The sequence below is a fragment of the Ambystoma mexicanum genome, chromosome 9 (genome assembly GCF_040938575.1).
Source record: "Ambystoma mexicanum isolate Mex_15411 chromosome 9, UKY_AmexF1_1, whole genome shotgun sequence".
Taxonomy (NCBI): domain Eukaryota; kingdom Metazoa; phylum Chordata; class Amphibia; order Caudata; family Ambystomatidae; genus Ambystoma; species Ambystoma mexicanum.
The window spans coordinates 614,531,192-614,544,173 of NC_090931.1; the positions used below are offsets into that span (position 1 = coordinate 614,531,192).

Below are 12,982 nucleotides of genomic sequence, written 5' to 3' on the forward strand. Positions count from 1 at the left end.
AATGTTCAGACTTAGTTTTTCCCTCCAGTTAATTCTCCTACTTTCTAAACTACACTCCAATACCAGTTACATGTTAAGAATTAATGAACAGGGTGCTATCACTAAGCCCATTCCTACTTATGTGGGTGGGAAGCAGGGGTGTAATTTAGCCTCCACCCTGTTCAACCTGTACTTATGCGATATGGATAAGCTATGGGATTTGATGGTTAGTTTTCTGGTGACACTTGGCAAGCTTAACATTCACTGGTTTGCCTTCGCCGATGATATTCTGTTATTTGATAGAACCCCTTTTGGACTCTAGGCTAAATTACATCTTTTTGCGCAGTACGCACGCAATCTAAATCTTCACTCTAATGCCAGCAAATCTAGGATCATTATTTTCAACAATATGAAAAGGAAAATGTCATAATTCATCTGGTCTATTGATGGACTACTGATTGAACGTGCAGCTTCCATTCGTTACCTGGGGTAATTTGTGCGACATTAAATCAGTCGCAATGTCGAGACACACCCTCAACAGCAAAGCAAATTCTCTAATCTGCCAAATGAAACTAATCTATAGAAAATACTGTACATTTTCTATGAACCCGGTCTTCAAATTGTATGTTTTAAAAGTAGAAGCTATCATCCTGTATGGATATGTGCCTTGCTGATATAAAATCCTTTCTTGACCAACTTCAAGGGTGCATATGGAAGACATCAAGATTAGCTAGTTCACTCCCCAACTCAATTTTGTGGCATGAATTGGGGTTGCTGTCTCTGCCTGAGAGATTGAAGTGAAGGCTCTTGAACAACTATGCAAAAATGAAAGCTCCCTCCCACACCCTGACCAATTCTCTATACGAGGATCTTTCCAATATGCTTAAAGAAACACATCCTACGTCCATGGCTACATATGATAACAAAATGAAAAAGATGCTGAAAGCAATAGACTCGAACATTGATGATCTTATCTTAATGCAACCATATTGTAAGGATCTGGTCTTATCCTGCATCCTAATGGAATGTGGAGTGAGTGTCATGATTGACAATGGAATGTTACTGGTTAGAATGTTTATGTGTGACTGGTGTTCTCTTGAGGGAGTTGAGAGATGTAGCCTGAGAGAGAGGATGCTGGTCTATGAGAACTGGACTTTACCATCTAATGAATAATGACTCTAGAAACTGGATGTTACACTTGGAAACTGATTAAAGAAGTTACTCATCCACACCTTGATGTCAGTCATTTTGCTAAAACACAGAACTCCACATTGGCGACGAGGATGCTGGTTGTGCTGGGGGGACAGCACAGAAGAGACAAGCACCGCCCCCCAAACCATGGAAGACCCTGTCTCTTAGGTAGGAAGAGCGCTTAATGCTATAGACGCAGAAGGGCCCAGTGCAAAGGGCACAGGCGCAGAAAATAAGGATATGCGCCAAAGCCAGGGGCCAGCTGGTCTGTCAGTAGTTAGACAAGTCAAGCACAGAGAAAGTCAAGCACAGAGAAAGTCAAGCGACTTTGGCAGGGCTGAGGGCCCAAAGACTGATTAAAGGGGCTGGTAACCCAAGCTGCGACATGGAGGGCTTGGTGCCCAAGGCAGTAGCGATTTGAAGAGGCCTGGGGGTTTAAGTTATGCCTGGATTATTAGGAAGCCAAGCTGCGGGCCCGGGGCAGCAGCATCAGAAGAGGTTGTGAACCTAAGATGCGCCAAGAAGTGACAGGGAAGTTGTTTGGGCTAAGGTACAAAGCGCCTGGAGCAGAGGAGGGTCCTGGGAGCCATTCCAGCGTTTGAGAGGGCTTGGAGCCCGTACCTGCACCTAAGGTACTTGTAACCCGTGAATACACTTGGGGGCTGGGAGCCCATGGCACAGTTGGAGGTATTCAGGGTCACAAATGTGCTTATGAAGGGGCTCGGAGCCAATATGCAGCAACACCATAAGGGAGTTAGAGCCCATTACAGTGCTGGAAGGGGCTCTTAATTCTGGCTTTGCTGAGGAGAAAAGGCTGCATATATCAGGCTCTGGAACCGGCTGTTTTCAGGCTGAGTGACACTTGCAAAATGTGTGCCAGCGAGAAGTGCAGGGAGCGGCCTGCGCTGTGTAGGAGGTTTCCTTGTGCAGAAGAGTGCAAGAAGGGGAAGTTGGAAGAGTTTGCCAAAGGGTGTTTTTTTGTGACAGTGTACACTGCAAGCTCATAAAATGTGATGCAGCAGGTATCTCTAGAGGAGCTGTGAGAAGGAACTTACCTGGTTGGGAGAAGCTGGGGGAGTGAACCGCTTTGGCACAATGTTCGTTGGAGCCAGGAGCTCTGTTTCTCTCTGCGGCCACTGAATTAGGGATAACGTGCGCTGGAATGCCTTAGGGGTTGGCGAAGGCATAGTGAGAACGTCACGGGAAAGAACTCCCTACCAATGCTCGAAGTTGCGAGGGGAGGAATGCTGAAGTAAAGAACCTTTGGCGTGCGGAGCGTGCGTGCGTCACACGCTCATTCAAGGAAGCACGGAATTGAAGTTGTTCCGTTATGGTGCTCTAAGAGTCTCCGCTCTCAAGTCTGCGCTCTCCATTAGGGATCGGATTATGGTGTGCTGCTGTCGCATTGTTATGCAAGTATTATCGCAAAGATGCAGAGCACTGCATCATTCAGTCGGAAGAGGGGCCGTATCCCCGAATGTACCGTTTGTTTAAAGATGTGGACACGAGGAGCAAGGAACCGAGTTATTCATTTTTCTTTGCTTTTGAGGATTTCTTTATTAGTGAAATAGCAGATTAAGTTTAGTGTGGTGATAAATGTCATGTGAGGCCTGTATAACATTTAAAGAGCGAGAGTGAGAGTGTTTGCTTGAAATTGACGGTTGTAGTTTCTTGTGGGATACATTGTCCAGATATTTGGGTGCTCCATCAAAGTGGTAGAATGCTGAGAAGCAGAACACAAGGTTTACAATTTTTGTTTACAAATTTTGTTTTGAATTTAATTTTCAAAAGGTGTTTGTGCTCAGTCAGCCAGAGGCGTGTGGGATTTAAATCCTGATGTGAAGGGTTTTAAAGGAGGTTTAAAGTGACATTTTTGTAGGTAGTGATTGAAACATGCGTAGTTCTAGTGATATTTTGAAATGTTACTCAGTATTTGTGTTTTAAGAACAATTATGATGGGGGCCTGTTGCAAGTGGTGGTGCATGGGAGAAATATTATTGCCTGCCACACACTCTATAACACCAAGCACTCACAGTAATAACGCAGCCTGCTCGCAGAAGGCTTTTGAAAAGGTCTTCTGCGAGCAGGCTGCGTTATTACAGAGGGTGCTGGTGTTAGCAAGTGGCTGACAATAATATTTCTCCCGTCCGTTCGGGCATTCATTCCTTTTGTGACGCTGTTTGAATAACCCAAGGGGAAGGTTTCTGATGTGCAAATTGTACAATTTAGAGAATATTTATTCAGCAACACTGGTCAAAACTATAATAGTCCAGTTGAGTAACTCTTCAAACTGGCCCACATTGGCAAAAAAGGTGGGCCACTATTTTGACCCAAAAAACAGGCCCACACAGCTTGCAGAAGGCCTTTCAAAAGGTCTTCTGTGAGCAGGTTGAGTTATTACTGCGAGTGCTGGTGTTAGCAAGTGGCTGAGAATAATATTTCTCCCCCCCATTCGGGTGGGAGATATATTATTGCCAGCCACTCTCTAACACCCAACACTCGGAGTAATAACGCAGCCTGCTTGCAGAAGGCCTTTGAAAACGGCTTCTGTGAGCAGTAACAGGCCCGGCTCAAGATGTGTGCCTCCCGGCCCACCACTGATGTGGTTTGAAAGTGGCGGAGGGTCAGACTGGGGCATACAATAATTGTCTCGGGCATCAACGAATAAGTGCTCCACAGTTGCAAATGGGAATTCATTCCTTTTGTGACACTGTTTGAATAACCCAAGGGGGAGGTTTCTGATTCAGTGTGATGCAAATTGTACATTTTAGAGAATATGTATTCAACAACACTGGTCAAAGCCATTAGCCACAATATAGTCCAATAACTCATCATACTGGCCCACATTGGCAAAAAAAAGATGGCCCACTTTGACCCAAAAAATTGTCCCATACAAGTATTTTGCATTTTTGGTTAAGCCACGGGCCTATTGCCCTATAGGCCAGTCCAAGCCTGCAATGGTGCATGGAGGTTAGCTGCCAAATTTATCACGAGGCAGGCAGCCAGAGCCTGTAGGAAGCTTTATACTGGCCATAACTTTAATGTGAGCACTGCAAAGCGCATATTAAAAGCCCCAGAATGAAAATGGTGACTTTTTTGCTGCGCTTTGCGGACTGGAAACATGGGGGAAATGCTGGACCCCCCCCTCCTCCCAGAGGCTCAAGTCCTCTTTAGCTTGTAAAGGCTAAAGGCCCCAACTCTGTCCCAAATTGCTGGGCGTTAGCAAGTGGCGCGCTAGCATTTATTTCTCCCGCCCGTTCGGGTGGGAGAAATATTATTTTCACTCCATAGCGGGTGCGGAGGGGCCGTGTTCATTCTCGAGTCCCCCCCCACAGAGTGAATGTGCATTGTTTTGGGTAATGAGTTGCTTTTTGCCTATTTTGTAGGACTTGGTTTGCAGTTTAGAGGAAGATTAGGCAGAGAGGCCCAGCTCACTGTGACTTGATAACGGGCCTGAGAGGTAAGCAAAGCCCAGCCCAACTTTTTATTCTAAAAATATCTTTTTAATTGTACACTATTCAAAGGCCTTCTGCAAGCAGGATGTGTTATTGGTGCAGGTGGCCGTGCTGTATTCAGGGTGTTCAAAATACTCCCCCGAAGGTGGTTGCTTCGAGTGATTTGTGTTCTTTGCAGATAAACAACCATTTTGTAGTTCTTGAAACAAAAAAAATGTGCACTACTAATTAGAACTTGGAAGGTATGTGGCAAGTTGCTCAAATTGCTGGCAAATTCTGGCTTCACTGCTTAACCAAACTGTGATCCTGGGCAAATCATTTGACCCAACCCAGCGACACCAGTGTGCTGATAAGAACATAAATGTGCATTATTTATCCTTCGGCAGTGTTGGTGGCCTGATGGGCATTACATTGCACAATTTTCTGCTAACTTGCCACTCAATACTTCCGCCAAAATGTGGTGCCTGTGTGTGCCATATGTTTAGAGAAGAGATTTCCGACCTCTTGGGCACCCTGATGATTTTTCTATTGGCTTTTAGGTGTTTGTCCTTGTAGCTGCTGTCTTTATCTTGGGGAGTTACTTGTGACTGTTACATGTCAGAACACTAGCTAAATGAAACTTGATAATAAAATTAAAATGACACTCACAATTGCATCTGTATTGATGTCTTGTTGACAATTTGATGGACACTGCACTATGCACCACTGACTGCTGCATGAACCAGCTGCACAGAGCCTTGAAATGAAAAAAAAAAGTCAGAGCTTTTTTAAAATCTATTTATGTGGTCCATTCATGCAGTGAACCTTTACATTTTACAGACACTCATTGTACTTGAGAGGTACATAGAAATGCTGTATTCTTGCTAATGTTTGACTTGGGGGTAAAACTAACTTTGGGTGATATTTAAAATAGGAGTACAAAATTGCTAATCAAAAATATTTTAATTAGCAAATTCTGCTAATCAATTTTTGAAAAGTTAATTTATGCCTTGAGGTGCATCGAACTTGTGGGTGTTTGTGTGGGTGCTGTATATAGCGGTTATACTCGAGTTAACTGGTTGTCTTTTTGATATCTCTAAGGAGGGGAGATATGCAAGGATCTGGTTTTATGCTGCACCCTAATGGAATCTGGAGTGAGTGTCATGATTGTCAATGGAATGTTACTGGTTAGAATGTTAATGTGCGACTGGTGTTCTCTTGAGGGAGTTGAGAGATGTAGCCTGAGAGAGAGGATGCCGGTGCTTGTCTACAAGATCTGGGACTTTACCATCTAATGAATAATGACTATAGAAACTGGATATTACACTTGGAAACTGAAGAAGTTACTCATCCACACCTTGATATCATAGTCATTTTGCTAAAACACAGAACTCCACACATATGTTTAAAAAAAATGGTATGAATTTGACTGGTGTCATACTACTGAGACCCCAAGTACATATTCCAGCTGGAGTGAAAGCACAGCTTTTATAACCAAAAGAGTACCTCAGCAGGTGTACCTTACGCTATTTCCTTGTGATATATATCTAAGATTTAAACTTAATTTTTGATGAATTAAAAAAATGAAACATTGGTATTCTAATAGTGCATGTACCGTACTGGGTGCTTGTCGTTTCTGCATGGGCTTCACTCAAATGGAAACCCCAAAACATTTGGTCATTTACTGCGAGTACTTTGAAGCAGCTATTAGTCTGAATTTTGGTAAACACAACATTGGTAGCACTGTACGGTCTAGAGAATGGCTCTGGTCTAAATGTATGTGGGGAACTAATACTGCTCTCGTCCTCGTGCCAACTCGATTAGTAGCTATTATTAATGAGGGATTCCAAGGTAAACTTAATTTACTACAGATGTTAAAGCAGTAGATTTTCAGCTGGTCGTCTTAGTTCTTGTTTATTTGTATGATGTTCTTAACTCAAATTTTGTAATTGTGCAATGTAGATTGTTACTGCTGGTGAACTAGATCTAAAGAGTCGTCATGCATTCAGCTACCAGATCTTCAAATATTTCTAATAGTGTAATGGGGATGTATACCTTGTTCATGTTGGTGTAGTTGATCTACCTAGCGTGTTGCAGTAATGTCTAGCATCTTGTCTTGACTCAAACTGAATAATCTTCATCTGTTTTAAGTGGTCGCACTATTGACAACCTGCTTATTTTTTATACTGCTGTGAAGGGACTCTGCACATTTGCTATTTGCACAAGAAGCACAATGACATTGCGGTGTACCTTTTAGTCCCAAGGTGAATATATATATATATATATATATATATATATATATATATATATATATGTAATTTACTGTAGTTTTATTTGTTTTAATGTATTTAGATGATAAGTACTGTGTTAAATGACTATGTTAAACATGCTGTATAACTTGGTGGAATTTGGAGGTTGTAAAAGTTTGTTTACAAACTAAATGCAATTAAAAAAATAATAATAATTCAAGTCTTAGTAACAGCATTGACGAGGGTTCTGTCTGAGCCTTTGCCTAAATCCTGTATCCACATCATACACAAGAACTGAAACTATTTTTTGACAATGCAAAATAAAAAAGGCGACATTGGCAAAAAGGCAACCAAATAAACCAATGATTTAGAGAATGAAATTGTGTCGAGACAGAACTGAGCCTGATTTATATCTAGCAAGAACAAGGTAAAATGTATGCCACTTAAGAAACACCCATATGTACTGTTTGGTCACAGGTTATAAAGACAGAGCAGCACAGCTAGAATGCATCTTTCATAAGTCACTATATACAATACAATCCATTAAGAACAAGGCTTATCAGGACCGTTGGAACTTGTAGGCAGGGCCCAGTTCCCGGCAAGCCAGGAAGCACAAAGGGCACCCGATACCTCAAAGCAGGTCGCCCAGTAAAAAAAGCACAGAAGCCATTGTGCCAACTCCAATCACCATCCAAAACAGTGCATATGCAGCATGTGGTGGACAATGTTGCAGCCACAGGCACGCACGCGTCAAGATTGGTGTCATTGATATCAATTTGAAACACAAAGACTAACCAGATTGGGGTCTAGACCTGCACATTGCCATGGCCAGCGCATGCGTATCAGAAGCAGTGGCAGCGATGTGTAGGGAACATTACGAAAACAGTTATATTGCTTCTGAGAGATACTGAATTAGCGATAAGAAATGACAAGTGCTTCCAGTTTCACCTAGTGCTCTAGCCAAGTTTGCACTTCCAGGAAGTAAACTATGATCTTGACCCAAAGTCTACAAATAGGAGAATTCACCTTTGCAACTACTTTCCAACATGCTCATCCTTGATGGTAAACCTGTCCGAGATCTTATTTAAGTTAATACTTCTTCACAACTTGCAGCACTTGGTTTTCGATGTACTGCTTCTCATCTGTCCCCAAAGAACGCTGCATAAATATGTGAGGACTTGACAATGCTATCGAGCGGTAAACCTTCAGTCTGAATAAAGTCTGGTGAAAGCAGACCCAATATCTACACTAGCCAAGAGAACATTAAAAACAAGGAATATTCAGAAAGTGTAAAACCAAATCAGAAGCACAAATCGCATTGGCACATGTTCTACAGAAGGGACCTAAAGTGCTAGGAGTTACACAATTCAAAAGAAGGGGTTGAACGAAATTACTTCCTAGGTTTTAACACTGTGTGTTTGGGGACGTGTATAAAAGGAGAATGTAGACGTCTATAACACATTAAAATAATTCCTTTTAATATATATAATGGACAAAGTTTATATTGGCTTCTCGTGCAGAAGTTACATTTGCGGCATGTGATGTACTAGATCTTTGTGTGCCGTGGGTAGCTCCTGCAGGATATCCAGCAGCTGCTTTTAGCTCCAGCTCATAAAATCGTTATTTTGATCCATGTTACAATTTAGCTAATGTGAACTGTGGCCTGGTAAAGGTGTATATCTTTTCAGCAACGTGTCTTATTTTATACCTCAGTGAAAATGGATAGTCTTGGGAATAGAAAAGTGCTGCATATGGTTCAACAATTCCTACAAAAAGTTTACATTCAGAAACAATTTGCAATTTATTCAAAAGGTACAAATGAAGATGCAATTTTTGTTATCATATAGTCAAAATCTTTAAATTCTTCAACTTGCCCATTAGTACTTCCTTGTAAAACAAATGTCAAAGCATCATCCAATTCACTTATTGAAGTCAACGCTAGGTCTATGTAGGTCAATGGCTCCCTGCACATGCTATGGGCATGTCTCTAGCACTCTAATGCCTAGACCCCACAGACCTTAGAATCGCAATCTGTCCTGGACCACAGAGTGCTAATGTAGCAGAACTCTGTTCTGGACTCATATTGTATTTCAACTATTTCTCTATGCTGGTCCCCAGAAATCGTGGAGTGAAACAAACACAGTTTTGTGCTCAGCATCCTCCACGTGACCATACACCTTGCCTGGAAGCTGCATTTGATGTAAGATCACACAGAACTCACTAAAACTGCCACCCAAGCAGCCTATGATTAGGAATGCAGTTCTGGAAGTGCAGGACAAAAAGACTGCTAGCGAGCGTGCTTTGGATCAAACATTTCGTTAGCCCCTCAAAATACCTGGCGATGCGCACAAGCTCTTGCTTTATCTTGGGTTTCAGCAAGCAAACGCATCAATAGGGGAAAAGGAAGATATAAAAAACGGTAGTGCATCTTTGCGCAAATACAGTGCGACTGTGGGGGCGGGTACAATTTCTTGTCATGAGCCAACATGTTAGTATCACTTGCTGTGTTCCCAGACTTTATAGCCTTTATTTGACTGTCAGCCCCTGGTTTCTCTGAAGCCGATTCATGATAGCTGTACACAAGCAATCAAAATAGGAGGTAGCCTTATGTGGTTCAATTAAATATTTAGACTGAACCACATACAGCCACCAGACTCTACGGGGAGGCCCTTCAACATACAATAACTATCGTTCTTAAAGAGAAAAGTGTTTCATAGTGATCAGTGGCCAAGAGAATTGTATAAAATACCACTCCAACCCCCACAATAGTCTACAGGCAGTAATCCCCTACAAGTTTGGCCAATTGTGCCATGGACTTAGCTTCAATCCCTACAGAAAATCTCCTTACAATCTGTGGTTTTAGAATGTCACCCAACTGTATTCCTTTCTATCAGAACACCACCACCCACTCTACAATCTTATAGACATGTGTGTCCATCCCTGCACCACGCACACCTGCCCAAATCTTTGCAAACAATATCACAACCCACTCCTAAAGGCACAGTTGTCAAAGCACAAGCAGCAGTTCTTATTTACCCGGGGTCTACAACGTATAGTTTTCAGACGTTTTGAACTTTGGTGCCCGGGATCCCTCGCCATTGACTATCCAGACTACTGCTGATGGGAGTTACAGTCCAAAATATCGGGAGATCCGAAGGTTGAAGACTCATGTACATAGACAGTAGGATCAGTGAACAGGCCCTCCAAATCGTTGTAGACCAAGTTGTCAAGGGTATTTGTTTCCAGTTAGAGGCAACAAGGCACGCCAAAGTCTTGTGATTCTTCAAATACAAGTGTCCACAACTCCCAACCCGAAAATCCATACATGCTTGAAAACAAAAAGCACCCCCAACTCCTATGGCCCTTTCTGAAATGTGCACACAACGCGACCCAGTGCTTAGGCACAAGAACACGATCACCTCAATTCCTGGGCATACCAAGCATGCTAACACCTCAAAGAGTGATGTCAAATCACACATCGACTTCCAACTCAAAGATGGGGGATGCCAGCGTGGAGCCTCACGATTCTTACAGAAAATTGTCACCAAATTGTTAAGACAGGGGTGCATTCATTCGGCCTGCACCAATTCTTAAAAAGTGACATGCCTGCAGACTCTGGTCCTCGCAGATGATGTCCACTTACAGCTTCAGAGAGTTGTCCCCTAATATATTAAACAGCAAGTGTGCATGTGAATGTCCTTCCAAACATGTCTGCTATTCTACATTCCCATAGAGCGCACGATCTATTGCACACAAGTGCAGCATTAAAGCCCACATTACACTGTCGAATCGTGCCCTCCTCATACTGGTCCTTACTCGGGCATCCATTCTCTGCAATGCACTGCTCTTTTCACAGCTACACTGCTCCTGTCCGAACGCCATCAACTGACACAGGTGTCCCCAACCTCACATGAATTGCCCCAGTCCCTATATGTCACAGTATCCCTGAATTCTTCTTAACTGTCCTAACCTTCCCCCCCAAACACCCTAACAGAAGTACATGGCATAGTTGTACGGGTCTCTTACTCACAAAGCCAGAAAAAAAACATTACTCGCAAATGCCTTTTTGGATTAAATCTTCCACCCTTGAATTCCAGTGTGCATTTCCTCCCCACTTCTCTGCTTGCGAGTCCTTGTTGTATACAGAATACTCTTCGTTCACTAGACCTGCCATCCCCGCAATGCCCTTCATATCTCCCATGCCAGACAACTTCAGGCCCCTCACCTGCCCCATGACCACATTTCTCACGCTCAACTGAGCTCTCAAGGCACAGGCACCCTTCATGACACCCATTTCTCCATGATCATCTTCTCAGGCGCAGAGCCCTCAATATCAGTTCTATGACCACGTCGCTCCGGGTGTCCAAAGACTCGAGGTTCTGCCTCTACCAAACCACTAAACCCTCCGCCTCCTCAACCCCTCAAAAACCATGCTCCAGCCCGACCAGTAAGGAAACCTATCTTTCTTTAGAGCACCCTGGCCCCTTTGGCCTCCAATGTCCCTTCGCCCCCGAGCCTCACTCACCTCTCAGTGCCAGATCAGGGCTCTCTCGGTTGCTGCAAAGCTCCTCCTCGACAATCTCCCTGCCGGAGGTTTAGGAAGGGCAGGGGCTCCGGGGCCCACTCCCCGCAAGGGCTCCCCCGGGCCCCTGCTGCTGGGGCCTCACACAGGATCTCTCTGCGCTGTAAGCCTTTGGTCCCGTTTTCTTCCCACTGTGTCTGCTGGCCCCTTACACCAAGCACGGGGGTCTTCCAGACCCTTGCTCTCCGGTATCCTGGCACCCTCACGGGGTCTCCCGCCCCTGCCGTGCTCGGGCGCGGCCCCTCTCTCTCTCTCTCCGCCCGGCCCAGTCAGCGCGCCACCGCCTTGCTCTCGGCTCTCAAACTGCCAGAGCCCAACGCGAGCCCCAGCTCCAGCACTGAGATCTCGCGATACTTTCTCTCATAGCCGAGACCAGTGTCAATAACAAACCAGTGAACTGGCGCAGACGGGCTTGAGATAGCCACCGGCAGGACAAACTACTAGGATCAGAACTACAGCAGGGCAGGGGCGGGATCGGAGCTAAGACAGACGGGCGTGGGAAAGCTGCGAGAAAACGGCGGGGCGGAAAGCCACCAGAATGCAAGGCAGAAGACAATGACATATAACCCGGGAAGCACATTGTGGGGGTGAGAGTAGCGAAGACACCAGGGCTTTCTTGTCAATAGTTTGTGAAGTGACCAGAACCATTTTGTAAAGGCTATATAAAAAGTTTATGGATTGTGAAACAAAATATAAAACAAAATGTACTTGCACTGTAGTGGTATTTTAGTGCTGAGGCTTGTTCCAGTAGACATTGCGCATGCCTAGATTTCCAAACCGTGATGGGTGTGATGCAGCGTTCTCAAGCTTTCAAAATGGTTAGGAGTACTCATTTGCATACTCACTGTCATCACAGGAAGTGATGTCACACGACATTTGACATCCATGATGTCACAGAACTTTTAGAAATAACATGAAATGTACCATCACGGAAAGTGATAAAAAAAGACCATCGCGTTACACTACAATTAATAAAAGAAAACAACTGAAAAGAAATGGACACATATTTACAGTATACGGGAACGTATGCATGTATCCATGTAAAATATGCAAAAATACATCATTGCTATCTTGTACAAACCAACCCCAATGCAGTATGAGCAATAGCAGTCCCAGTTTGATCCCAGGTGTATCATCATGGCCGTTTTAAGCACACTTGTTAAATAAATAGCACAGATGAGACATACGTTACAACAGACTTAATTACATTCCGTACACAGTGCATCTTGACAACATCATACATTTGTGTCATGTACCTGGCATCTCACCATGTGTGTGACAAGTGGACAGCAATCAACTTTAAGGGCCTCATTACAAGTCTACCGGTCGAGAATTAAGGCTGCCGGTAGCAACGTACCGGTACCATTCCGGGCCAGCAGACTACAACTATGCCTGCAGGGGCCTCTGCGCCCCGCAGGTCTGACCTGCCGGGCGCAGCGGTCCCAGTAGGCACAGTTGTCACAGAAGTACCGTTAGCAATGGTGCCGGTGCTTCCGTGTCTCCACTCCCATAGGGACCTATGGGAAAGGGGAACAATATTTTCCGCC

General features: G+C 44.0%; 1 protein-coding gene across 1 annotated transcript in view; it reads right to left on the reverse strand.

Annotated features, from left to right (window-relative positions):
* TAOK1 (TAO kinase 1) overlaps window positions 1-11,804 on the reverse strand; it is a 1,754,180-nt gene extending 1,742,376 nt beyond the window's left edge. The window contains exon 1 of the mRNA XM_069615276.1: window positions 11,379-11,804. The gene's annotated coding sequence lies outside the window, so the exon portion shown is untranslated. The remainder of the gene's footprint in view (window positions 1-11,378) is intronic.
* Between the last annotated feature and the right edge of the window lie 1,178 nt (window positions 11,805-12,982).